Source organism: Pinus tabuliformis, chromosome 5_1 (genome assembly GCF_031772625.1).
Source record: "Pinus tabuliformis cultivar Carrire ecotype Pingquan chromosome 5_1, CPIR1, whole genome shotgun sequence".
Classification (NCBI taxonomy): Eukaryota; Viridiplantae; Streptophyta; class Pinopsida; order Pinales; family Pinaceae; genus Pinus; species Pinus tabuliformis.
This window is the reverse complement of record NC_142305.1, coordinates 139,215,530-139,243,250: the sequence shown is the minus strand read 5'-3', so window position 1 is coordinate 139,243,250 and position 27,721 is coordinate 139,215,530.

The following is a 27,721-nucleotide window of genomic DNA, read 5'->3' as shown; positions in this document are numbered from 1 at the left end:
GAATCGCGTTTGGGATATTGTATCCTCCTGGAAAACCAGGATTAACTGGACCGTACTGGGGTTGTTGAGGTTGTTGATAAGTGTACCCAGGATATGGTTGATACTGATAAACTGGCTGCTGCACAGCAGGACCAAATTGGTACTGTCCCTGGTACGGTTGATAAGTGAATTGTGGTTGACTTGTGACAACTATACTTAAACCAGGTTGTCCTACAGGCATCTGAACCGAAGTTTGAATCGTAGATGTAGACGGTGGCAAAGATGTCTGAGGAGTAGATACAGGAATAGTAGAAACCGGAGCTGTCGATACTCCAGAAGTAGGTGGGGCAGATTGAACAGATGTCGCGGCAGTTGTAGCAGTCGTTTGAGGCAGAGTACGAAGTGTACTAGGCCCAGGCTGAGAAACTACCGAAGGTACAGAAGTTTGAATGTTAGACTGGACTGGTTTCTGGGGCGAACCAGAAACTAGGGGTTGTCCAGTTTGAGATGACAACTGTACACTTGGCTGCAATACCTATTGAGCTTGCGATGGATCCCACACTATATTCATTCCGGGGTACTGACCCATAACTGGTTGAGAATACTGAGGACCATAACCGGATTGAGGGTAGGATTGATCATTGAAAGGTACATTTTCCGTTCCTTGAACATACGTTTGACCGGAGGGTGTTTGGAAACATTGGTTCGAGTATTGACCTTGGGGTTGATACCCTTGAGGCACATACTGATACTGGGGTTGACCTTGAGGTATAAATTGATACTGGGGTTGACCTTGGGGTACATATTGAGTCTGGGGTTGACCTTGAGGAACGTACTGTCCCATAGGTATGTACTGTCCTTGAGGTTGCCCCCCAAATGCAAACTGTGTACCTTGAGGTTGCCCCCCAGGCGTTAATTGAGGCTACCCCCCAAGCGGTAACTGGCCACCTTGAGGTTGAGGATTGGGAATAGAACCTGACATCATAAGAATGTCTTCTACGCTCAACGGCTTAGTACCAATGTTTCCAGTTAATAACCCTTGCTCAATGGGTTGAGGAGATGCTCCCAAAAAAGTACCAGAAAGTGACTGATACCCGGAGGGAACAGAAGGACCGCCGTACAAAAAAGATTCGGGCGATTGAGTAAACATGGATGACTGTCCTGCCATATTGACAAGAGTATAAAAACCTCTAGGTGTTGGGTGATAAGGAGCACGAGGTGGTGAAAAACTTAACCCTGAGTTTTCTAAAAAATTAGTCAAAGAAAGATACCAAGAACTACTCCTAGGTGGATTGTAAAAAATTGATTCACGCTCCCTTAGTTCAATAACAGGTTGATTTTCAGGGATAGGGATGCCTACTTCTTCTTCCGGAGCAAGTTCTTCAATAGCAATAAGTCCAGAAGGAAGATCTTGGGTGATTACTCTTTCTACCCTATGTGAACTAGGACCACTAGAAGTTGGAGAAACAAACCCCAATGTCGGAGTAGCAGCAAATTCACTTTCAGGCTCGGATATTTCAGGTTCTTCACTTATATCACTAGTAGATGAAAAGCTACCAGTAATTTCGGAAACAGACACTGACTGTGGATTATACTCTGCTACTAACGGTTGAAAATCAGGATGTACTATCAAAGAAGATTCTCCTTCCTCAGGTGACCCAACTCTACTGTCTCTAGGAGTTACGAGGACTTTCAAGCCTTCGAGCTGGCTCGGTACTTCCTCAGGAGGTTGGCCCCGAAGTCTACGGGACTTCCTCAGTAACTCAGCCACGTTTACAAACTTAGGAGACTGGCCTCGAAGTCTACAGGACTGTCTTGGTAATTCAGCCACAGTTAAAAAATTTTAACTACTTCACACACAAACAAAGTAAAATCTCAATGAAAAGCACCTAAAGTCTCTAAAGAACCAAACAAATTTGAATCACACGCCTAAAGAATCTAGGAGATCAAACACACACAAACAGTGACTTTCCGTACCGAAAACACTAGTTGGTGATGAAATCCAACGTCGCAAGTTCAATACAGAAATGGCGGTTGGAACAGTTACCCCGGCAACTTGCTTAATGAATAGACTGACACAAGTTCCTCCACTTAACCGTCTCGAGTGAAGAGAACCCCCCAAAAAATCCAAGTGAGTCTAGCCGATGTCTGCTCCAGGTACAATGGGATCTTCCCACCACTGTCACCTCAGGAAGAGTCCTAAAGAATATGGCCACTAAGGTTACCAACTGAGACAAATATACCTGGGGGAATAGTCTACGATCCGATACCCACACAAGGGCAGAGTAGCAAGCTCAATCCCCTTGAAGGCTCCTTGACATAATCCAAGGTTTACCAACAAGTGACCTCAGGCTCCTCGACAATGGTTAATCGAGGTTTACCGTTTTTAATACGTGAATATCTGGCGTCGTTCCCAATGAGGAAGGATTGATTCCCACACTGGTTCGGACACGATCTCGTGCTTCTCCTTTAAGAGGAGCTTTCCCAAATCATAAATGCAACAATTGGATTTCTTCCCTACCACAAGATACAACTACTTGTTTGTTTTTACTGTCTTGGAGAGTTAATTACTCCCCTACTCCAAGACACTAGCCTAAGCTAAGTTGGTGTATCAGAGCCCTAGAAATAAAAACATTACTAGGTGAATTTTACTTTAAGCGTTAATTTTAGTGGTTTTTGTTTAAGTCCAAAGGTGCGGAGATGAAACTTGTGGTATGAAGACTCGACTCAAAATCACTAAAAATGCACCTAAGATGATTTAAACAATCTTTTTCTCTTCGATGAACTTCTAAACTAAGAAAGAGTTTGAGAATGCAAATACTTTGTAAACACAAATCTTTCTCAATTCAACAAATTAAAAGAAGAGTTTTTGTCCTTTTCCAATGCACTCAAAACGAGACAACTAGTTATTTCACAAAAATTTCCCTTTTTCGTTTCAAAGCACTCAATCACTACAAACAAACTTTTTTCAAAAGAGATTTTTTATTTTTTAAGTAAAACACTCAAAACTATGAAAATGACTAACTTTGAGATCTACAAATTATAAAAACCTATTTGAAGTCAAAGCCTACTAAAAGTCTTTTTTAAGGATGTTTTACTTAGCTAGATGTAAGCTAAGGACCAATTTATGCAGAATCACAAATAAGTCAAGAACAACCAATTTTGTTTTCTTTTTGAAAATGAAAATCCAAACTTTCAAACACAAGCTTTTCGAAGTTTTGTAAAGAGACAACTCGAAGCGGATTCCTCAAACAAGGGGAGATTTCCTAAATGGCCAGACTCATAAGAAGGCTGGTAGACACTAAGGTGATCTGAAGTCCCTAAAGCTTCTAAGCTCATTGCCACTACGCAACCAAAATGAAAAACAAACCCAACAAGCAAAACTCCTAGGAATTTCACTTAAAACCCTAACATTAACGAAATTAATCTAAGGAAAGCTTCTGACAAGTTATATGCAGGTCTGGGCAGTAGATAACAATTTCTAAACAAACACTAAGCTGACTAACAGAGGAAATCTTAGGGTTTTTCAAAATTTTGACAGGGTTCGTAGGCCCACAGTTGACACAGGTGCGGTCCCTCTCTGTGCTAAAAGCCAAGCTGCGGGTAGGTATGCACTGTGTCAAACGACTAGGGTGCAGTCCTCTCCCAAAGCTATGAAAAACGAAAAATAACCCTGGATCTACAAACTCTACCCAATTTTACACACAACAAGCCAAAAACAGAAACAAAAACACAGTTTCTCAAGTCAAAGTAAAAACAAGGAAAACAATCAAGTCCCCAGTGGAGTCACCATTTTGTCACACGGAATAAGTCGATCTTGCGGACAAGATAGACCTTCCTAGAATCTAAAGAAGACCTAATGACAAGCAAACCAACCAGACACTATCTTTCTCTAAATATGCTTTGATAAACAATAGCAAACAAGTGCTTTTAGGGCCTACCTTAGGTCCAACGCAAGCTTGTGGATGCCCTCGCTTCTTCGATTCAAATGAGCTCCTTTGTCGCGAATCTGCAAACACAAACAAGGTAAACAAATTAAATAGCACCTGAAAATCCAATTGCATAAAACATATTTAACATGAAAGTCAAGGAGTCCATGAAACAAATAACATAAGATACTTGTTGAGAAAAATGAGTTTGATTGTGTTAATTCAAAAGAAGAAGAACTTTACAATCTTTGCCTTGACACTGTACAAGCTCCTCCCAAGGTCCAGCAAGAAGTCTCCTCTACTTTGACAAGTTTCACTCACTCCCCAATGAAGCCAAAAAGGTATGTGATCTCTCCTCTTAAGCTCAACTAGGAAGTATTGATTTCACCAGCATTTACCCTAAAAAATGTTCAGCTTCTAACCTCCTTAGCAACCAGCCCAATGCCTATATTTATAGTGCAATGGAGGGATGTTACTAGGTCCTCCTTCAAAGGGATAAAGCCCTCCTTCAAAGGGATAGCTCCTCTCATCAAGGGATTAGCTCCTTCTCTTTTGGGATGCATGAACCACCTCAGAGCGAACAATCCACGTCAAAATTCCTTCTAGAAACCTCTAGAATTAACCCAAAGTGAGTTTTTTAAGATAAAACTTGCACCTTTTGACTTTCACAGGGGTCCGCACCTACGCCGTTAGGGACAGAGCAGGCAGGTCCGCAGTTTTTGTACACAGAAGGTGCGGGACCGCAGGTGACAGTGAGAGAAAGTGTGGAACTAGAGTTTCATTGACTTTTAATGTCTTTCTCCCATTTTCAAAGCTTGACTTGAAGAGCTGAGTTCTGAGACTTGCTTAGGAGGACAGTACAAGCGATGATAGACCCATACTGACTGCAAATAATCATGGTCATGATATTTTTGTGTAACAAATTCTAATTTGATTTGGTTTCCCATTATAGGGAAGCCACATGTGAGACCAATCAGTTGAAATATAAGCATGAATTTTTTCAGACCATTCTCTGCTAAGGATCAAACCATAAAACTCAGGGATGTCAGCAATTAATATATCAATTCTTTGGACAACCATAGGATCAACAGATAATTTGATAGTAACTAAATTTATTTCTCCTAAAACTTGAACCTTAGCTCGATCAAATTAAACAATATGAACTGCAGATTTTTGAGGCTCAATATTTAATTTGGAGAAAACTAATGTTGGCATTATATTTGATGAAGCCCCTTGATGGCTTATTGGGGCCTTACCTAGGTTCGAAAGAGTTATTAGCCAAACAAATCCCACACTACTAGCCCTTTCGGCAACAGGCTGCAGAGTACGGACTGAAGTCTCACCTGAGGTAGTAGGGGAGGGTGCTGGAACCAAGTTTCCGCACCCTTGGGATGTCTTGATGTGGTCTAGAGGGGTCACGAACCGTTCTTTGGCCTCGCGCCACTCTGTACTATGGTCAATATTCCGCGTAGATCCGTACAGATGCACTTTCTTATTAATGAAATTATTACAATCTGATCTTCTTCTTACAGTCTTTAAGCAAACATTTGACAATAAAACTGAGTGCGCACAATCACAATTCTTCAATACAGTGCATAAATTCATAACATAAACAACAGATAGATTTGCAGTAAAGCACACAATGATTCAGAAATTCTTATCTTTATTTATCTTCTATCAATACAACTAGATCCGACCTGCGCACTCAACTGCAGCAGTCTACGCACACAGCTGCGAACTCTACCAGGCTTCTGTGCACACAGCTGTAGAGCCTCTATCTATCTATCTATCAACACCCTTGACTCGGACTTAGAGATGCAGAGCACCTATTACTTCCAAAAACCCATAGCACATCATATCTTCTCCAAAAATTGACTTTTAACCATAGAGACTTGCTCTATTTATACATTTCCATGGTCCACAGACCATGGGTAGGCCAACTCACTTTCTATTTTCTTACCTTATTTTCGGGCGGACAACCCTTTGACTTGACTCATTACAATTTGCGCTCTGCACACTTTGTGGAGCCTTTTCCATACTTTTACCCAAAATTGTGGGCTTTGAGCCCCCAAAACCGTTACATGGGGCCTCCGCTACCCAACAGGCCCCCCAACACAATCATCGTGACTCATCTCGATTCACTCGGCTAGTGCGGAAATCTTTGTGCGAAGGTCATTCAGCAACTTCTACACTTCGCTTACACTTGCAACAAAATCTTTTGCCATCTGTTGTACCTATTCTACGCAATCCACCAAGGCATCAATATCAATTTTAGTTGCTTTTCCAGGTTCATATACTTCCTGCATGTGTGCTATCTTTCACTTGATGGTGGTGGAAACCGCGAATACCTCATCAAGCCAAGGCTGGATACATTCTTTAATCACTTCTTCCTTCTGCCGAGCGGTGTCAGCTTATATCTTGAGATCCTGGGCCTCCCTCATCTTGGCCAAGTGCCGCGTAATAGCAACTATCTGCGCGGTCCCCTTGACATTATCATAGGCTTGTTGTAGCTCCCTTGCCTCTGTTTCCAACCGCTGTAAGGTTGGGTCTTCCTGTAATGAAGTGAGCGTAATAAGTGACTGATCCAACAAGTCGACGCACTCCTTCATGGCACATGCTATTGTTTCCCACCTGGATTGAATGATGCCTCTCCACTGCTCTGTGACCTCCAGTGGTATAGAGGGTTTTGATTTTAGTTTCAGTTCGACAATCTGTAGGGTGAGGGCCAACTGGATCCTTGTGGCTTCTTCCTTTGCTTCGCTGAACCCACTGGCCAACTTGTGGATTCCTATGCCAATAGGTAAATCTGCCACAATCTCCAGCTCAGGGGCATGACAACATGCCTCCTCCACAATTTGGCCCAACTGTAGATTTTGCGCTACCGCTTCATCACGTTGGAGGCTCAATTGTTCTATGTTAATTCGTTGCTCACTAAGTACCTATACCGCACGTCCTTCCCTAGCGTGGAGCTCCATCGTTGCACTATCCTAGAGCTAGTATAAGCTCTTGCATCAAAGGGCAGCCAAATTTAATCCAAGCCTCGTGAGCCAGCCTACCACAGCTCTGTCCACCGCATTTTCTACTGTCAATGCCCCTATTGGGAGTGCAATAGTATGAGCCATTGTGGCCTATAGTAGCTGCTCAGTTGCTGACATACCCGTAGCTCCATGGGTAGTGATGATTCCCGGCTGTGAGGCCCGTGCTCTGAATTCCTACAGCTACATGGAGAGTGCCCCCAACACAGTCTATTGCTTCGTCATGGCCTCGTCAAGCGCCTCCCGGGTGACTTCGCGAATTGTATCCCCAGTGTCACCTAGGTCACCTTCAATCAATGTGACAGGTTCCCCATCCAACTTAGACACCTTGGTCTTCTTTCATGGCTTTGACCGTTCTATCAGTCGTGGTCGTTTTAAGGGCAAACCAGTGGTGGTTGTCACTGTACCTTCCATCCCTATATCAGGGGTTGGCTCTGTGGTCACATTCGGGTCACTTTCATTCTCAGTAATAGCAGCCCCTTCTACTGTCACCTTACCTGTAGAAGCCTGCACTGCCTCCTGGGTTGTCCTTACCTCCACAACGAGCTGTTCCTTCTACTTTTGTTGTGCTAAGCGCTTGGCCTCAACCTTCTGTTTTTGGATGGTGGTATCATCATGCCCTACCGCATCTGGTCTGCACCACTTTGGTGGTCGGGTATCCAATACCATAAAAATAGCCTCATCGATGGCAATGAAGGGAAGTGTTGTTATGAAACCAGCTCAAGAAAAGATAGAAAAGATAGATCAACGCCTTAGAATTCAGCCTCTTCGAGGGGGCAACCTCCTTTACATTACATAAATGAACAATTCTTTGATGATACAAATGAAAAAACCTCCTTTCTATATATAGGAGTCTAAGGAGTCACAATATAATCCAGTCGACCTAACAATAATAATATAAAGCCACAAAAATAATAATAGAGGGTTTCTATCGGGCACAGAAATAACAACATGGGGGTAATAGGGGCACAACAATATAAATAAGGGGTATAACTACAATAGTAATGGGGTAATCACTAGTATTATAGGGACCCAACATGCCCCTCTCCTTCAAAAAAGTGTTGTCCTCAACGCTTGAGTAGTTTTGGATACTTCTGCATAAAATTCTCATCCTCCCATGTGGAATCTTCAGCGGATAAGTTCTTCCACTTGATAAGATACTCTGAAATTGATCAATTTCGTAGCTGTTGAGTTCTTGTTTCTGTGACTGCTTCCGGTTCCAATATAATTTTTCCTTCCTCATCAAGTTCTGGCAATATTGTTTGCACTGGAAGCTTGTTGCCTATAACCTTCTTTAAACATGAAACATGGAAAACTGGGTGCAATCGAGAAGCTGCAGGAAGCTCCAATTTGTATGCCATAGTACCAATCTTTTGCAACACCTTGTACAGACCATAATACTTTGGTGATAATTTATTATCCTTCTTAGCTTTCTTTAGGGACATTTGCTTATATGGTTGTAGCCGTAGGAATACCCAATCACCTACATCAAAACTTCTTTCACTGCGATGTTGATCTTCTTGTTGTTTCATTCTATTTTGTGCCAACACGAGGTTATCCTTTAAGAGTTGGAGGACTTGTTGTTGATGTTCGATGTGATGTTCCACTGCCTAAACCTTAGAATTTTCTCTTAAATATGATGTGATGGATGGTGGTTGATACCCATAAAGTGCCATAAATGGGGTCATTTTTTTTGCTGTATGGAAGGAAGTGTTATACCACCATTCAGCCAGAGGCAACCATTTGACCCATTGTGTCTGTTTATCAGATACAAAGCAACGAAGATATCCTTCCAAACATTTGTTTACTATCTCAGTTTCCCCATCAGATTGAGGATGATAAGATGAGCTATGAGCTAACTGAGTACCAAGACAAGAAAATAATTCTGTCCAAAAATTTCCAGTGAAAATGGGATCTCTGTCACTTACAATAATCTTTGGGTTTCCATGTAGCTTTTGAATTGTTTCCATAAATGCAGTAGAAATTGTACTGGCTTTAAATGGATGTGATAATGCACAAAAGTGTGCATACTTGGTAAGTCTGTCAACTACCACCATGATGACACTCTTTCCCTCAGACTTGGGTAAACCTGTGATAAAATCCATTGAAACCTCCTCCCAACGTTGGCTTGGAATGGATAAAGGTTGTAATAGACCCGGTGTCTTAATTGTTTCAACTTTATTTTGTTGGCAAACCAAACATTCCACCACAAACTTTTGAATATCTGATTTAAGGCCATCCCAAAAAAATTCCTTCTTAACCCTGTGGTAAGTTTTTAAAAATCCTGAGTGCCCTCCTAAGGGAGAAGTGTGCAATTCCATAAGAATCTTTTGTTTTAGCTGGGAATTCTTACAGAGGTATAAGCGATCTTTGTACCATAATGAATCATTTTGCCAGCTAAATGTATCAGACGTACTGGAATCTTGTTGTAGCTTTCGAATAAGTGCCCACACTTCTTCATCATTCTTCCATTCCTCCCTTGCTTCGTTTATCCAATCTGGTTGGATAATAGAAATGGCGCACAACAATGCTTCCACATCCTCATCCTTTCTTGAGAGTGCATCTGCCACCACATTTTGCTTCCCTTTTTGTAGATGATTTCAAAGTCATAACCCAACATCTTTGTGACCCACTTTTGTTGCTCTTCAGAGGATAATCTTTGTTCTAAAAAGTATTTAAGGCTATCATGATCCGTTTTTACCTTGAAGTGTCTTCCCATTAGGTAGGGTTGCCATTTCTTAAGTGCATGGAGTATTGCCAACATTTCCTTCTCATAAATAGCTTTGCTTAAAAACTTTCCCTTGATTGGACGACTTTCAAAAGCAATGGGTCTTTCATCTTGCATTAGAACAGCACCAATTCCATTTCCTGAAGCATCACATTCCACAATAAAGGTTTTTGTGAAGTCCGGTGTAGCTAAGACCGGTGCTTGGCACATTGCCTCTTTAAGATGTTCAAAGGCCTTTGTTGCTTCCGGAGTCCATGAAAATGCATCTTTCTTCAATAATGTTGTTAGAGGTGCTGCTATTCTCCCATAATTCTTAACAAACTTGCGATAATACCCTGTCAACCCAAGAAATCCTCGCAGATGCTTTATGGATGTGGGGATTTTCCATTCCTTAATGGCTTTAATTTTGCTAGGGTCTACCTTAACTCCTTCATGAGATACAATATGACCCAAATATTCCACCTCCTGGACTCCAAAGAAACATTTGGATCTTTTTGCATATAATTGTTTCTCCTCCAATAGTTGTAGCACCCTGTCAACATGTTCAACATGATCCTTCCAAGACTTGCTGTAGATTAGTATATCATCAAAAAATACTAACACAAATTTTCTAAGGAATGGTTTGAAAATTGAATTCATCAAACCTTGAAATGTTGAAGGTGCATTGGTAAGGCCAAAAGGCATGACCAAAAATTCATAATGACCCTCATGAGTTCTAAATGCCGTTTTCAGAATGTCTTCAATCTTCATTCTGATTTGATGATATCCCGAACGAAGATCCAACTTGGTGAAGTAAATTGATCCATGCAATTCATCCAGTAATTCATCAATGACAGGAATGGGGAACTTATCTTTAATAGTGAGCTTGTTGAGCTCCCTATAATCCGGACACATGCGCCATGATCCATCCTTCTTGTGCACCAATACTACTGGAGCAGAGAAAGAACTTTGACTTGGTTGAATTATACCAGCCTCTAGCATTTCTGCAACCATACGTTCAATTTCACTTTTTTGGACATAGGGATATCTGTACGGCCTGATGTTTGGAGGAACACTTCCTGGAATCAGATGAATAGCATGATCATGATCACGCATAGGTGGGAGACCTTTGGGAGTCTCAAATACCTTGGAATGATTTTCCATGACTTTTTGGAGATCTGGAGAAATAGATGATTCCGATGTGGAAACATCTAGCGAACATAATTGTGCAATTACACCTCTTTTCTCCTTTTTTAGAAGCTTTGTCATACCATTAGAGCTGATTATCTTTCCTGGTTTCCCTGCAATACCCCTTAATTCAACTTCCTTTCCTTCTGTAGAAAATTTGATGAAAATTTCTTGAAAATTAAAAGCTATTGTACCCAAGGATTGTAGCCATTGGACTCCTAGTACAACATCAGCACCTCCCATTGGAATGGAAAGCATTGGGCTAGTCAATACATATTCTCCCATGGATAGCTTGATATTATGGCACCTTCCAGAGCAATTTATTGTTCCTCCATTTGCAATCATCACTTGACACTCTGGTGCTGGATATAGGAAGCAATTCAATTCTTTTGCTACCCTACAATGAATAAAATTGTGGGTGCTTCCTGAATCAATCAACACTATTACCTTTTTCTTCTTGATTTGTCCTTCTATCTTGATGGTTTGAGGAGTGGTAATTCCCACCAATGCATTACAAGATATGGTCGGATTTATTTGTTCTTCATCTAGGCTTTGTTCCTGGAGTATATCTTCTTCTTTTGACCTTTCTTGCTCCTTTTCTTCTTCCTCTTCACAATCTATGTAGAATAATTTCTTCTCAGCACACTTATGACCTTTAGTGTATTTGCTATCACAACTGTAACAAAGCCCTTTTGCTCTTTTTTCTTCCAATTGTTGTGGTGTCAACCTTATAGGTTGTGGAAGACTAGGGGCAACAACACTTCCATCTTTATAGTTGTGAGTGGTATGCTTCCTGGTTGCCATAATTTTGCTTTCCATTTTTCTTGCTAACCTGAATGCCTTCTCTAATGAATCAGGTTCCCAAAGGCGAACATCATGTTGGATATTATTCTTTAAAGACCCTATGAACACATCAATCCTATGCTCCTTTGGAATATCTTTTACCCTTATGTTCAATTTTTGGAACTCCTCAATGTGCTCCATTACTGAACCCTTTTGTTTGAGACTTATCAATTGGCTAAAAAAAGTGTTGCTTTTTGTATCTATCAATTCTTCCGTAAAAATTGCCCAAGTCATAAATTTTTTACGAAGGAAAATCCATTGATACCATACAAACTGATTTGGTTCCAAATATACAGTTGCCATACGTACCTTTTGTGTGTTTTGCACATTATTGAGATCGAAGAACTGCTCCATCTGTAATATCCATGTGGCAGGATCCTTGCCATCAAACTTCCTCATATCGACTTTTGGAATATGGTGGGTCTTCGATCCAACATTAGCGTCTATGGAATCATGATTAACATTACTTGTGTTCACATCATGAGTTTCCTTTACAACCTTTTCACCATTAGTAAGTATTTCTTGTAGAAAATTTGTCAAATATGTCTTCAAATCCACCATGTCTGTCTTCAAATCTGTCCTCAAATCTATCTTCAAATCATCCATCTTAGCTTCCATGCCCTTTATCTTAGATTCCACACCATTTATCTTAGATTCGACGCCATTTATCTTAGATTCCATGCCACTTATCTTAGCATCTGTTAGCTTTTGTGAGCGTGACATTTGATGCACTTGTTCTTGTAATTTTGATATATCATGTAGCATTTCTTCCTCTTCTTCATGAGTCATGCTAGAGATTTCAGGTTCCTTACTAGGTGTTTGCATTTTCTTTCCTCGGGGCATCAGTTGCCGATAATAATGCTTTACTATGCCCTTTGAATTCCGTTAAACCAAGCTTACACAAAAATTTAAAAAAAACTACACACCTTTTTTCACTTTATAGAATCCTAATATTGAATCTGATGTATCTCTGTAATTTCGTATCATCCAATTCTGAAATTGTGACCTATAGTAGCCCTTTGTGTCCTCTTTCTAATGCCACAAGTCTGACCCAAATTGGATTTTCCAAGGAAGCGTTATGTGAAATCTCCCACAGTGACTTGCTTTTAGACTAGTTCAGTAGAGTGAAATTGTACGACGTGCCACGAGTCACGGTTTCAACCTTTGAATCTAAAACACACATAAAAGAAACTAAAGTCCGTCCTCTTTCTGTACCTTCTGATGAAATTTCAATCCGATCCCCAGAGAGAAAGTTATGACGATTTTCCCCAGGTCACCTGTTTTGAATGTAATTGAGGAGTCTGCAAAAAGACCACCTTCCTCAGATCATATCTCCACAAATATCACGCGAAAAGCTATGAAATTTGGACCCAACCTTCAGATCGATTTCTTCTCAAATGGGTTTTTTTTGTGACTTCTGAAACATCACAGAAAAAAAGTTATAGCGAAAATGCCACGATGACCTGTTTGGAGCAGCGAAACCCTAGAATCCAAAGCTCTGATACCAAATGTTATGAAACCAGCTCAAGAAAAGATAGAAAAGATAGATCAACACGTTAGAATTTAGCCTCTTCGAGGGGGCAACCTCCTTTACATTACATAAATGAACAATTCTTTGATGATACAAATGACAAAACCTCCTTTCTATATATAGGAGTCTAAGGAGTCACAATATAATCCAGCCGACCTAACAATAATAATATAAAGCCACAAAAATAATAATAGAGGGATTCTATGGGGCACAGAAATAACAACATGGGGGTAATAGGGACACAACAATATAAATAAGGGGTATAACTACAATAGTAATGGGGTAATCACTAGTATTATAGGGACCCAACGAGTGTGGTCCACGTCTGCTCTGGAACCTTTCATGCCCAGATGTATACATCGTGCATATCCACCTTAAAATTGGCTACGTTCTTCACACTATCATATACCTCAGTAGATAGACAGGGTTGCTGGTTGATCCACTGCTGAATGTTCGCTTCCATCAGTATCCAAAAAATCTTGACTTCTCAGATTCTTGCGGCGTCCTTCATCGCCCAGAGCGACACGTATTTTGTGGCCTCTGGCCAATCCTAGTCCAAGGAAGGAAACTGACTATCTTCGGGTAATTCACTTGTAACCAGAAGGATGGATAATAGCAACCACGCATAGTGGAAGGTCTTACCCTCCTCTTGGGCCTCCGTGCGATTGGTCAGGAATTCGTCATAGAGGAACTGTGCCCAATTAAATTGTTCCCCTTCTACACATTGCTCAGCTAGCACGACGACTATTGTTGGGACCTCGTTGCCTTGGCATTTCCTCATCACTTTGTCTGCCAACAACTGGGTAGGAATGTAGAACCATTTTTCCGAAATACTATCAATGACATACCCTCTCTGATTTTTCTCCAATTTGTATTTCTTTTTCAGGGCTTCTATCATCATCAAATTTCCACTCAACCCAACAATTTCCATGAGGTCCCTGCCTTCACAGGGAAGCCGAGAGATCCTATCAATGAGCTACACCATGATGGGGACAAGTTTGTCTATCCATAAGTACCCATCGTGTGCCAAGTAGTGTAGTTTCCAGATGACCAATATTATCATGAGAGGCCGATGAAAATGTGGAATTGACAGGAGACAGAGTAACCCAGCCTCTTCTACCTTTCGCAGCCATTCTTGCAGCTGTAGTGTCATAACTTCCCCCTCTGTGATTTGTTCCATTAGTTCACTAGTTTCCAAATGGGGAAATTTCTTAGTATCTGCAAGGTCCCAGTGTTCAAATTTCATAGTAGGGATGCGGCTGGTCACCATGCCTTCGAACGGAACCCCTTTAGGAAGAGATGGAGTGATGAGCATGCTATCAACGACATCCAAGTCTTGGGGTACCTTGGCCTTCCCTTTCCTTGGAGGAACGTACTTGGGTCACTTTACTGGTTGGATATATTCTTTTGTTTCTTCTTCGGGTTATATTTCTTCGACATAGGTTGGAGGGTCCTCTTCTTCTTCATCACTCTCAATAGTAATAGTTTTGCCTTTTTCCTCCATCGACAATTTTCTGAATCACGGATTTCACGGAGACATCCAGACCGGTCTTGCTACCTATGGGTTCTTTTTGGTCCATGGCATCCTGGGTGATTTAGGGATTTTAGTTGTAACATCCTTGGTGGTGGATATCGACCTGAGTAGGGACTCCTGTATTACGTTCCACAAGTCTTTAAACCATGGGCTTGCTTTTATGACTACCTCATTCATCCTATGCCACTCTATTGGAACCCTGAACAACTTACTATGCAAGGGGCCAAAGGGTGTGTGGTAACAAGCCACTTGTGCTTATTAGGGCCTAACCCAGGTTCAGAAGAGTTATTAGCCAAAAAAATCCCGCACTACCGCCCCTTTCAGCAATATTCCACGGAGTGCGGGCTGAAGTCTCACCCAACGTAGTAGGGGGGTGCTGGAACCAGGTTTCTGCACCCTTGGTATGTCTTCTTGTGGTCTAGAGGGGTCGTGAACCGTTTTGTGGCCTCATACCACTTTGTACTGCGGTCGATCTTCTGTGTAGATCCGTACATATGCACTTTCTTATTAATGAAATTATTATAGATCTAATCTTCTTCTTACAGTCTTTAAGAAAACATTTAACAATAAAACCCATAGTGCACAATCACAATTCTTAAAGACATCACATAAATTCAAAACATAAACAACAAATAGATTCGCGATAAAGCACACAATGATTTAGAAATTCTTATCTTTATCTATCTTCTGTCACTACAACCAGATCCGCCCTGTGCACTTAGTTTCAGGGGTCCATGCACACAGCTACAGAGCCTCTATCTATCTATCAACACCCTTGACTTGGACTTACAGATGCAGAGCACCTATTACTTCCAAAAACCCATAACACATCATATCTTCTCCAAAAAATGACTTCTAACCATAGATCCTTGCTTTATTTATACATTTCCATGGTCCACGGACCATGGGAATGCCGACTCACTTTCTATTTTCTTACCTTATTTTCGGGGGGACAACCCTTTGACTTGACTCATTACAATTCATGCTTCACGGACTTCGCGGAGCCTTTACTATACTTTTACCCAAAATTGTGGGCTTTGAGCCCCCAAAACCGTTACACGGGGCCTCCGCTACACAACACCCCTGAATTAATCAAGCAGTTATGCAAATTTTTATTGCAGATATCATAAATCAAGAGAAAAGGAGGAGTATGAGAATTTGACCTATCCCCAATCAAAATGGCATTGGTAGCATCTACCTTATCAGATGGTGGCTTACCTAATCCTCTAGCAGCCTTTGATAATACACTAGTTGGAAGAGGAGAAGAAGGTACTGCATTTAATTCTTTAAGCAGCAACTTTTGTTGATGTTTGAGCTTGCTAAGTTCATGCAGAGAAATATTTGCTCGAGTCTTCTTCATATCTTCCATGATGTTATAATCCATGGAATCTGAAACTACTAGCATTTTAGATGATGAGGGAGGGTTGGAGGATGATGGTTGATTGTGGGGAGATACAACTGGAGCTTTCTTTGTGGGAACTTTCTCTTTAGTAACAGGATTTGAGTTTTTCTTCTTTTGATTTGCTTGACTAGGCTCTACTATACTTTTACTTCTGGTATTTACTGGAAGAGCTTCCTGTTCACTTTCATTATCAAAGTTGGGTAAGATAAAGTCCCACATTCCATGACATTCAACTATTTCATATTTTTCCACTTCTTCAACTAATAAAACTGTATCTTCTTCTTCATCATCATCCAGGTTAGATTTTGCATTAGATATAGCATTGGATGGTTTGGGATCAGTAGGTTGATTTCTTTTAAAGTTCCTAAATGATCTTTTCATAGAGGTTTTAGCTACTTGCTTTTTTATTTCAATCATTTCATTAGAAATAGTTTTAAGAACTGTTTGTAAGCCTTCCATATCATATGGATCCTTGGTTTCCTTCTTCTTTGAATCATCTCTAAAGGTAACTTTCTTGGTTTTCCTTTCTTCTAGAGCATTTTTCTTTTCCAAAGCAAGGATGCGCTTTTCAGCAGTTATTGCTTCCTTCATATTTTATGCTAATGTTGGTTTGGCAGTCCTATCAATGAATATGGCTATGTTTGAAGGAAGAGCATAAATGTACCATTCATTTTGGACCTCTTCACTAGGCTTGGATGTCGTAGGTATTTTATTCAACAACTTATTGAACCATGAGTTGAAGTCCTTAATGGGCTCTTTTGATTCAGCTTTCAGGTTGGAGAGGTCATTAATCAAAGTTGTTGTAGGCCTATCGTCTCCAAACTTAGTTAGAAATTTCCCTTGGAAAGGATCCCAGCTATTGGTAGAACCTGGTGGTAGCGAAAAGTACCATGATCTTGCTACCCCTTGTAGAGTGTATGGAAATAATTTAACAATAACATCTTCTTCCGTTACTCCATTCAAGTTAATTGATAACATGAAATTGTTTATGTGTTCTTCCACTAACAAGCCATTATTACGATTAAATTTAGGTAGCCATTTTTCAAGATGTGTTGGCAATTGGGTCAAAGGTGCAGGTATTCTGACAGCTCCTGGGTTGGTCCATGGCCTTGGTTGAGGTTGATTATGTGCCATTGTTGAGCTAATAGTAGAAGAGGGTGACGAAGGAGTTGAAAGTGATTGGGTAGAGGATGTTGAAGTTCTTGTACCTATTTGGACTATGATCTGAAGTTGGGAAACAGATCGATGACCTTATAATGGTATGGATGGAATGGACGATGAGGAGGAGAAAGTCTCACTGTGAGATTCTAATGGTGTCTTTCTAGCCCTTTGTCAACTTGGTAAAGGGAATTCAACTAGTCGAATGCCAAGCTTTTCACTCTTTGCCCTAGTAAGAAGCTACGATGGGATATATTGGGAAGTAACACTGCCTTGGGATAACTCAGACTCTTATTTGGATATTGAGATCCCCTAGAGTTTATGAATCAAATATTGTACTTCAGGAGGTTCAGGAAAAGAGTTTTCTGGCCCGTTTAGGATTTCAGTGGTGGGTTTTATATTTTTCTTTTCAACTTCTTGCTTAAGAATAGGGGATTTAGAATGTGAAGGAGAAGTTGGAGGTGATGGTGGGGGGAATTACTCTTAGAATGGCCTCTAGATTTAGATTTACTCGCCATTCATAGTCTAGCCTTCCTTCTAGCACCAAAAATGTTGATGCCTCTAAAATCATAGCACTAACATTGGGGGATAACCACGCAGTCTAGACATTAGTGAAACTCCTTATCCATTTGGTATGGTGGTTCCAATTGGATATTATGGGACCAGTTTCCCAATAAAGTGTGATTTTATGAATGGGTTTTTTAAATATATAAAAAGATGATAGGTGGTTTAATCTATAAGCTCTAAAATATACAGATATATCTATATAATCCAGGTGATCTCATAATAATGTAATTCTTGATGATTCCTAGCAGACAAATAATAAAATATATTATTTACTTATCTATAGAAAGATGCATTTAAATAACGATTACTTTGTTTAAGAAATTAAAAAAAGTAATATGAAAATATATTGCATAACATAATAATATTTATCGTTGACATATGTATACAATATAACAATTCTAAATCATTCAGAAGTGAAATAATATAGAGTTGTTTGAAACATGTGAATACATCAACAATAGCAAATCAATGGAATGTTAATTACATAAAACAAAACAAAAGAACAGTGATAGAAGTACCAAATGCATTTGAGTTTCGTTTATGCAAGTAACACTCTGGTTCAATCTTCTTATTCTAGAAACTCCAAGGAGATACAAAAATGCGAGTCTTTATGAAGATCTTTTACAAAAAGTTTGAACCTCGATCCACAGCTTATAAAAAATAAATTAAGAAGTGCAGAAGTGCAAACTTCTCAAGTCTAGTTTTATACAAATTGAGGACCCTTTCTAAAATGACACGAAATGGTATTTATAGTAAAATTAAAAACAAACTTTCAATAAAAATTGTTGAGAGTTGTTGGAATTGACTTTATCAAAATATGGGATTTGTATTTCAAAAATAGAATTGCAATAAGCTATGAAGAGATTCATCACATCTAGGCTTTATCTTGCATCTTCAATCGACAAATTGAGAGCATGCTTTGGATCTCTGGAGGATGACTCATCTTGGAATGTAATTGTCCTGCGCATGCGGCATCTGAGAGCTCGGGCATCATGCGATCAATGGCATCAACAAGGCACTTGATAGTCATCTGTTAGATGTGCGGCTTGACCAGAGAGGACCAATGTGCATCCCAGTTAAGACCTTGTACTCTGTTGAGCCACTCTTCCTTGGTGTCCAAATCTTGCTTCCATTGCTTCTCTAAAACTTTCGCCTTTGGAAGATTTCTTAGGGAACAATCAAAAATTAAATTGGCACCATATAAGTTATCATTTACCAACTCAATAACATGATTCATTATAGCCTTGGCTATGGAGGTATCTCTTTCTGCTTTCATCAACTGTGTTTCCCATTCTAAAAAGAATATCTCTTTATGAGACTCTTCAATTTTAGGTAAGTTAGTAGCTCCTCCATCCTTTGTGCTTTCCTAGGAGAGAGAGTTTGTGACTTTATCATCCACATCTTCAAATTCCAACCTGGTATTAACTTCTTGGTCAATCAGTGATGTCATTATGATGCATAATTGATCAATACAAGATATTTTTAAGCAGAGTAAATTCAGTTGTTGAGATAAAGCTTTATTTGCCTCTAAGGCTTCCTTTTTGAACACTTCAACCTTGGGATAATCTTTGAATTGTCCCAAGGAGAATTGTAGCTCAGTGATTTGCTCTTCTTTAGACTTAATCTCTTGCTGATGCATAAATTTGAGTTGCTCAAGCTATTGAGATAGTTGTTGTTGTCTCTGAATGGCCTGCTAGTTAATTTTCTACTTTTCTAGGTTTAATTGTCCTTCGAGCTACTCATTCTTCTGTTTCTCTACTGTTAACTATTCCTCAAGCCGATTAACCTTTTGCTACTCTGTTGCCAACTGTTATTCAAGTTGATTAATCTTTTGATCCTTTTCTTTGATCAATTGATTCACTTCAGTTGCCTTATCAATTGTAGCAGTTGTGTATGCACCTACAAATTGAGATAACTTAGTAAAATTCTTAGAAGGATTGACCTCTGAATCTTTCCATATGACATTCATAAATTCAGATTGAGGAGTTTTGGATGATGTTTGATCTATTTTCCTCTTTTTCCTCTGCCTCTTGACTACAGACCTGTGTTTCGGGATGTAAAACACATCTAAGGGTGGAATCTCCTCAACATTCAATGTAATCTCCCCTAAAGGATTTTCAGGGATTATTTCTATCTCTTTTCTAGTTTTTCTTTGCTAGGTGTCTCTTCAATCATAATATCAGGAATAATGGGCCATTGTGATTCAGGAGGCATAGATGTGATAATTTTTTGAGGATCATTCTAACTTTTGATTTGTTGATCAAATTGCTCCTATTCTTTAATCAATATGGGATCAATGTGAACATCAGTGTTTAGTTGTTCACTGGCCTTATCACTTCTCTTAACTTCTTTAGAAACCTTCTCAATTACCTGATCTCCACTGTTTTCTGCCTGCCGAAGGATTGGTGTAGTACTTAACAAATCCAGGGGTACTGTCAGTAACCTCTGTGTCCTGTATTCAATGAATTTTCCCATTTTCTCAGCACTCAATTTGAATTTTTCCGAATTACTTACTGTTGATAATAATTCTACTGAAGCAAACAAGTCATCAAACTCATCTTCCTCATGCAAGAATTTATTAGCTTTCATCTTAGTGGTGAAACTGAAAGCAACCTTCTTTGGGTCATATTATCTTTTAGGGATAACGGCTAGACTCATATCCTTTGTCTTGTTTGCTTCTTTCTCGGCATGTTTAAAATCATGTGATGAGTAAGTGTCGTAACGAAGAGGAAAGGCAGGCCACAACTATTTCTTGGAGTCTTTAAGATTTATAGTCATCCCTTTTTCTACTATCTAGTAGGCTACCTCCATAGCTAAAAGCTTATCTTGAATGTAAAGTGGAAGGACATGAGGATCTGTAATACTACTAAAAACCCTAACATAGGTAAATGTCTCTTCCCCGAACCAACTTCCAATTGAGGTTAAATCAATGCTAGCCTCCTTAGACAGCAGAGGAGCAGGTTTATTAAAGATAGCTTGACGGACAGGTAAAATAAAACCATGGAAAACCTTGTATAAATTATTATTGTATTCAGACTTCCATAAGTATTTATGGTAAATATGAATGGGGTTTGGGTCTTGGACAGTCCATTTCCAACCTAGCATGGGAAATTCGGAATTAAAACCAATTGTGTCAACTATGTAAGCACTCATATGGAATGGGGGCACGACTCGGGTAGTGACAAATCTGTTCTTTCTATAATCTAGTAATTGACTAGCTGTTTTCTACAATAGGATAGTTTCCCAGTCCATGAAAAAGGGGTTTATCATTGCTTCTATCAATGGAACCATCTCAATAGAAAATCTAGCAGAATCGGGGCTTTCGAAGAGTCTACACATCATAGCAGCAGCATAGCAATATAGAGATGCCAAGGAGTCCACGGAATACATACCAGATGATTCATGTTTGTGCTTGTTAGGAAAATGTCTCAACTGCTTCATAAGTTCTTATTCAATTTCATTCTCCTTGGCAAAAGCTTCCAGGAATGCTTTGTTGTAGTGTCGTTGGGGAGGTGGTAGGTGATACATTCTCTTGACATCTTCTAGTTTGAAGGATCCAAACATCCTTCCATCATCTGTGAGGAAAGCTCTATCCATTATGTTAATGCTCTCAATTATCCATCTTACCATATCATTATATGGTAAAATATTTTCTCAGGTGGCTATTTTGATTTATCAGTTCCATCAGTCGTTTCTTCTTCCTCTATCTCTTTTGGATCTTCATCTTCAACCAAAGTATATATGCCTTCCCACAAGGTCTTACCAAAGCCTAGACATGTGGTATCTGAGATTAACATCAATTTTCCTTGACATTCTTCCACTATAAGGGGAACCTTTTCCTTTCGAGTTCTCTTAGACATCTTAACTACCTGCATGATTTCGGATTTACACTACAAAATGAGAAAGAGGAGCATGATAGGCAAAAAACTCTGAGAGGAACCAATACTACTAATTACAGACTAAAAGCAGTTATGTGCATCAAAATATCTCATATAGTACATATTCACAAAGGATGAAATCCTTAAAGGATTGTGACCATAACTGCCTCTAAATGCATTACCGTATCCTCATAACATGAACTTTAATGCCAAATTAATATATGTCGCATGGCAAGTTTTCCAATGGTCCTTTTAGAACAGGTGTCACAACTCTGCGATTTTGTGATCAGCGATTGTATTATTTTAATATGTGTAGAGCCATCTCATATCGCAAATCGGGAGTTACAAGCGCTATGTCCAAAATAATTCCTTGTATTGTTGCGATTGCGATGAGTAATGAGTTGGCGGGTTGGTTTCAAACTTGGCAAATCGTGTTTTCTTTATACTTGGTTTAGCATTATATTGCAAGTGCTCATAGTATATGGTACTTATTTCTATTGGGAGTGCGATATGCGATATGCGATTGCTATAGTCACATCGCATCGCAAAGTTTCAATGGAATCATTTCAACGTTTTCCTATGGATTGGCGTGATGCGATATGCGATAGCTTTATCGCATCGCAAGGTTTCAACAGAAAGCCCTAACTTATTCCTCAAAATTACCGATATGCGAAATGCAATAATTATATCGCATCACATGTTTATAAATGGATTTTTCAATATAAAACTTTGCGATGAGGCATTTGTGATGACTTTGATCGCATCACAACTTTTCAAATGGATGTTCATTGGCTTGAAGAAATTGAAATTTGTGATGAGCGATTCCAAACACTCATAAAGCAACTTTTATATGAAAAGTATGGAAAATCTATTTTACTCAAAAGGTTTTATTGCCTTTTTATATCCTAAAGCGGACTTATTTCGTATTTAGCATCTTTATGCTAATATTAAAAATTTGAAACGGGGTGGGGGTTGTTGTAAAGCACAATAGGACCTCGAGCACCTGTTCCAACATGTTGGTATAGTCACGCAATGCACCTTCAATCTCTTCCAACCCTACTGCAATATTGCTGGCGCGCTGTTCTTTGATTTTTGGGGGAGTGGAAGGCTGCACCTTCAACCATAGCCTAGCGATCTGGAGATTTAGCTCCAACTGCACCCTTGTTGTCTCTTCTCTCGCATCGCGGACTCCACTTGCCAAAGTATGGATCCGCACTTCTACCGGTAGATCTTCTACGATGGCTAGCTCTGGGATGCGTTGGCAAGCATCATCTACTATGTGCACCAAATGTTGATTCCATGACACCAACTTTTCACGCTACAAGATGAGTTGTTCTATGTTAATTTTCTACTTGCTCATAACCTAGATCGTGTGGCTCTCCATGGACCGCAATTCTGCCTATTTCATTGCTACTTTTGTTGTCTGCATTGTTGCTGTTGCTTTTGCGGTACTTTCTGTGCTACTTTATGCACCGCCCTTACCTCAGCTATTGCTTTTTCGTTCTGCCTTCTCTCACCCAGTTGGGTGACACACATCTTGGCATCATCCTTCTTTTTCTATGCTGTCACTTTCTCCAGTTCCGCCAAATCTGAGGCATGCCACTCGGAGGCCATGTCTCCAATAGAGTAAAGATCACGTTGTCAGTGGCTACAAATGGTATCTTCATCCACTGCTTCGCCGGATCCTTCTGCGCCCTAATATAGATGTTGTGCATATCAGCTTTGAAGTCTGCAAAACTTTGCAGACTATTGTGCACCATAGGTGACAAGCACGCCCTCCTGTTGATCCACATCCGGATGCTTGCCTCCATGAGCACCCAGGAAATTTTTGTGTCACGAATCTGTTTTGCATCCTTGGTGGCCTAGAACGAAGCATACTTAGCGGCCTCTGGTAACCCTTTGTCAATGTTGGGAAACTGATTATCCTTCGACAGTTCTCCCGCTACCAGCAAGATGTATAAGAGTAACCACGCATATTGGAAGGTCTTACCTTGCTCCTAGGCTTCGCAACAGTTTAGCAAAAATTCCTCGCAGATGAATTTAGCCCAGATGAATTGAACCCACACCACGCACTACACGACTAGTGTGACCACTGGCGTTGGTACCTCTTCAGTGTGGCACTTCCTCATCACTTTGTCGTCTAGGAGTTGGGTGGCTATGTGCACCCCTTTGTCCTTGATGTTGGAGATGGCGTAGCCCCTCTTTTTCTTCTCTATCTTATACTTTGCCTTCATGGCCTCTGTGAGAGCCAAATCACTAACTTTTCTGGTTATAGTCATGGGGTCCTTTCCTTTACAGGGGAGCCGAGAGATATGATGAATGAGGTCTGCCGTGATGGGAATACGATCCTCCAGTGATAGGTACCCATCATGCACCATGCAGAGCAGCTGCCTAATGATGAAAATGGTGATGGGCACATGGTGGAAATGTGGTATCCATAACAAGTGCAGCAATCCGTCCTTTTCCACACCACCCAGCCATTTTCGCAGCTCTAACGTGATCACCGCCCCCTCGGTGTTATGATTCATTAAGTTCCTGGTCTCTAGGTGCGGGAACATTTCGCTGTCAGCGAGGTCCTAGTCTTTGAATTTCATGGTTGGCACATGGCCTAGGTGCGTGCCCTCAAATACAATACCATTGGGGAGGAGCGGGGTCTGGAGCAAGATTTTTGTTTCATCCAGGTCCATCAATACCTTCGTTTTCCCTTTTCGCAGAGGGACATATGCTGGCAGTTTTTTTGTAGAGTGCAACGATTGGATCTCCTCCATGTCTTCTTCTTCCTCTGCTATGGCAATTAGGGCCTGCAAGTCTTCTGCTTCCTTGTCGGTTTCTATTGTGACTTCTTTCCCCTTCTCTTCCATGGATAGTTTTCTGTACCACGGATTCCTCGGGGACATGCGTACTATACCCATCACGTATTTATCCTTCTTGGGCTGTGGTGTTCGTGGTGATTTGGTGATTTCTATCACCACCCCGACACCTTCTGGGACATCCCCCACCATTTGGTTCTGCACGGCCTCATCGGCAGTTACCTCTTCAATCCCCAACCCATCCTTAGTTGTTGTCATCATCTATAGACTGTATTCTATCTCTCATGAACTTAGGGGCTCAATTATCGCTCAACTCTCAACACTCTGTGCTCAACTCAAATTCTCAATTCTCAAATGTCCAAGTATTGTTTGCTGGCTAGCCCTATGAGTTTTATAACACCTTTCGAATTCGAATTTAACAATTCCCCCCAATTTCGGGCCATTAATGCTTTCTTGGCAGCAGATTTTCCCAGATCTTTCCCATAACTCATGTCTTAAGTGCCCGCCATCCATTCCATTTAGCCTTAAATCGAACATCCCATCATGAATAGTGACAGCAACAGTCACTTCCCAGCCAACCCGTATTGCAGCGAGCCCCCCCTGCACAGTCGCGAACCCTGCGATGTTCTGATTCTGCACGCATCTTGCATATCACGGAGCCCCCAGGCAGAATATTTTATAGTCTCATGCTCCCTTTCAACTGCCTGGAGTGCTAAGATTGTCCTTCCTACGACTAGTCAGGTGGGCGCACCACCCATGCGGGGCTTCATCTCGCCTTCCACCATGGTTCGCAGAGAATCCCCATCTTCCATTGTGGTAATTGACATCATGCACTCTACTATTTGCAATGTGCTACCCTGGTCACTATGTTTGGGGATATGTGGTCCAAGACAAGGCATCAGACTAACCAATTCATGATGATAGCTTTCCAATTTGTCAGTATGACTATATGCACCATGCCTCGCCATCCTTGGTTTTTCAACAAGAATTACTTCCTTTATTTCATTTCCCAGCTTCTTAACCTCTACATCCATTAAAGTGATTTTCTCCCTTAGTCGTACCCAGTCTTTTTCAATTTTGTGAAATCTAAAGTTTCCCCATTAGATTTCTTCCTCAAGGATTATATGTTTTGTTTCGTGTAGCTGTGTGATTTCTTCATTCTGATCAGTGCAGGCCATCGTATCTATGGGTGTTGTCATGCGTGAACTCGGCTTCGCATGCTCCACAGGTACTACATCCTCTGCTTCATACTTTAGCTTCGGAAGCGCTTGCATAGTTAGAGTTTTTGACATGGTCCTATAATCTCACACAACCACTGGTACGCGCAAGTCCCAGTTGGTGCATCTCACATGGTGGACCCTATTCACCACTTCGCACACCTTGTCAAAGGCTTCCCTGTGTATGTTTTTCAGTGCTCTAGGTCTTATCATACTTTGTCATTCGCGCACTTGCCCAACCTACTTCTGTTTTTTGTTCCTATTTTCTATCGTGATAGGGGTGTGCATTCATGTGGGCTACGTACCATAAGCTTGTACCCCTTTGGAAAGGTGAGTGCGCAGGTTGTTTCGTCCATCATGCCCAGCTTCCGCCCACATCTGAGGCTTCCTAGATTGTAAGCACATCATCCTTCTGCATTCGCGCCAGCTCTCAATAATTTTATGATGCATGCCCCACCACCTTGCAGGCGTAGCACACAGTGCCCATTTCAGAGCATCAAAGCATTGTTGTTCTGGCACTATGCTTTCAAATTCATTCAGGAATTCATCCACTGCTGTCAACCTATCATACATTGGTAGCTCCCTTACCTATGTTGTCACACAACGCAGTGATCTTACCATCATGTTGCAATTGAAAGTGGTTACCTCGTGTAACTGGTTCTGCCATTGTTCTGTTTCTTCATTTGAATCTGACGTGCAGGAACTTTCACGTTCCCATGAAATCCTGCCATCAGATGTAGGATTTACCCAGTCCTATTCCCAAGCTTTTATCTTATAGATACCCTCTATCTTGTCGTCGCTCTCATCGTCATGCACTAGCTCTGTGTAGTGCAATCCTTCCGTAGGGTCTAAAGGTACCACTATGCGCAGTGAATTTTTCTCAAAAATCATTTTGTGCTTCTTTAGATTTATCACTCCATTCATATCAATGGCCCAGTCTATTCCCAATAGCATGGGATAGGGATTGCTTTCATCGACAATCTCTATCACTTCGAAATCTGCCAGCGCGCTCACACCTTCGATGTCTACTGTTATCCCCTACAATCCTCCCATCGATAGGATCTTTTTCTGGTTCACCATTCGTAATTGAATAGGAGACCATTATAACACAGGCCTGCCCATGCGTTCCCATGTTTGCTTTGGCAGTATAGTCGCATCTTATCTGAGATCTAGAATTACTTGATCCATTTCGTACTCTCTGATTTGCGCAGTCAATCTCATTTCCCTTCCTATTCACAATGCATGATTTCCAAGTTTCCAGACTACGTGCAGTTCTCCTGACCCAACGCACCTAGTGATAAGTTCCTACAATCCTTTTACAGCCTTACTGTTGTGTAGCAATTTCATACATGTCTCCAAAAAGGTAGTGAGCATTGAAGGATCCATCCCCGGTTCTAGTTGATCCTTACTACCTGAAGTGGAGGCCTCCATGAAGCTCTTCTTAGCTTCCATGAATGTCTTCTTCATGCACTCCAAATCAAATTTAGGTTCCTTTGTAGGATCCTTGCGAGCCCATGCACTTTCTTTAGGCTACTTACCTTTGTCATCTCCTATCTTGATACCACTTCAGAGCAGTATGTTTACATTTGAGTCCTCTTCACGCGGCTCAGACCTCATCATTTGTAAATTCTGAATCAGGGGAGGCTGGAGTACTCCTTTATCGCGCAACCTCGCTATCAATGTAGGGCAGTCCTCCATCTCATGATCAAATTGGGTACAGTATAAACATGATGGTCTCATCAGATTCGTACAATCACGGGCATACTTGCCCTGGTCCTCCGCAATTGTAACAAATTAGTTGTCTGCAACCCCTTCCTAGTCCCATTCCACCTCGACCTCATTCGCACCCCTGAAATCCAGAGTGCGCCATCCCTGTATTTGGATTGAGGGCTCGTGTTTTGGTTTGTACTCTATAGGTAGGAGTCTGATCCATCATAAGCTTG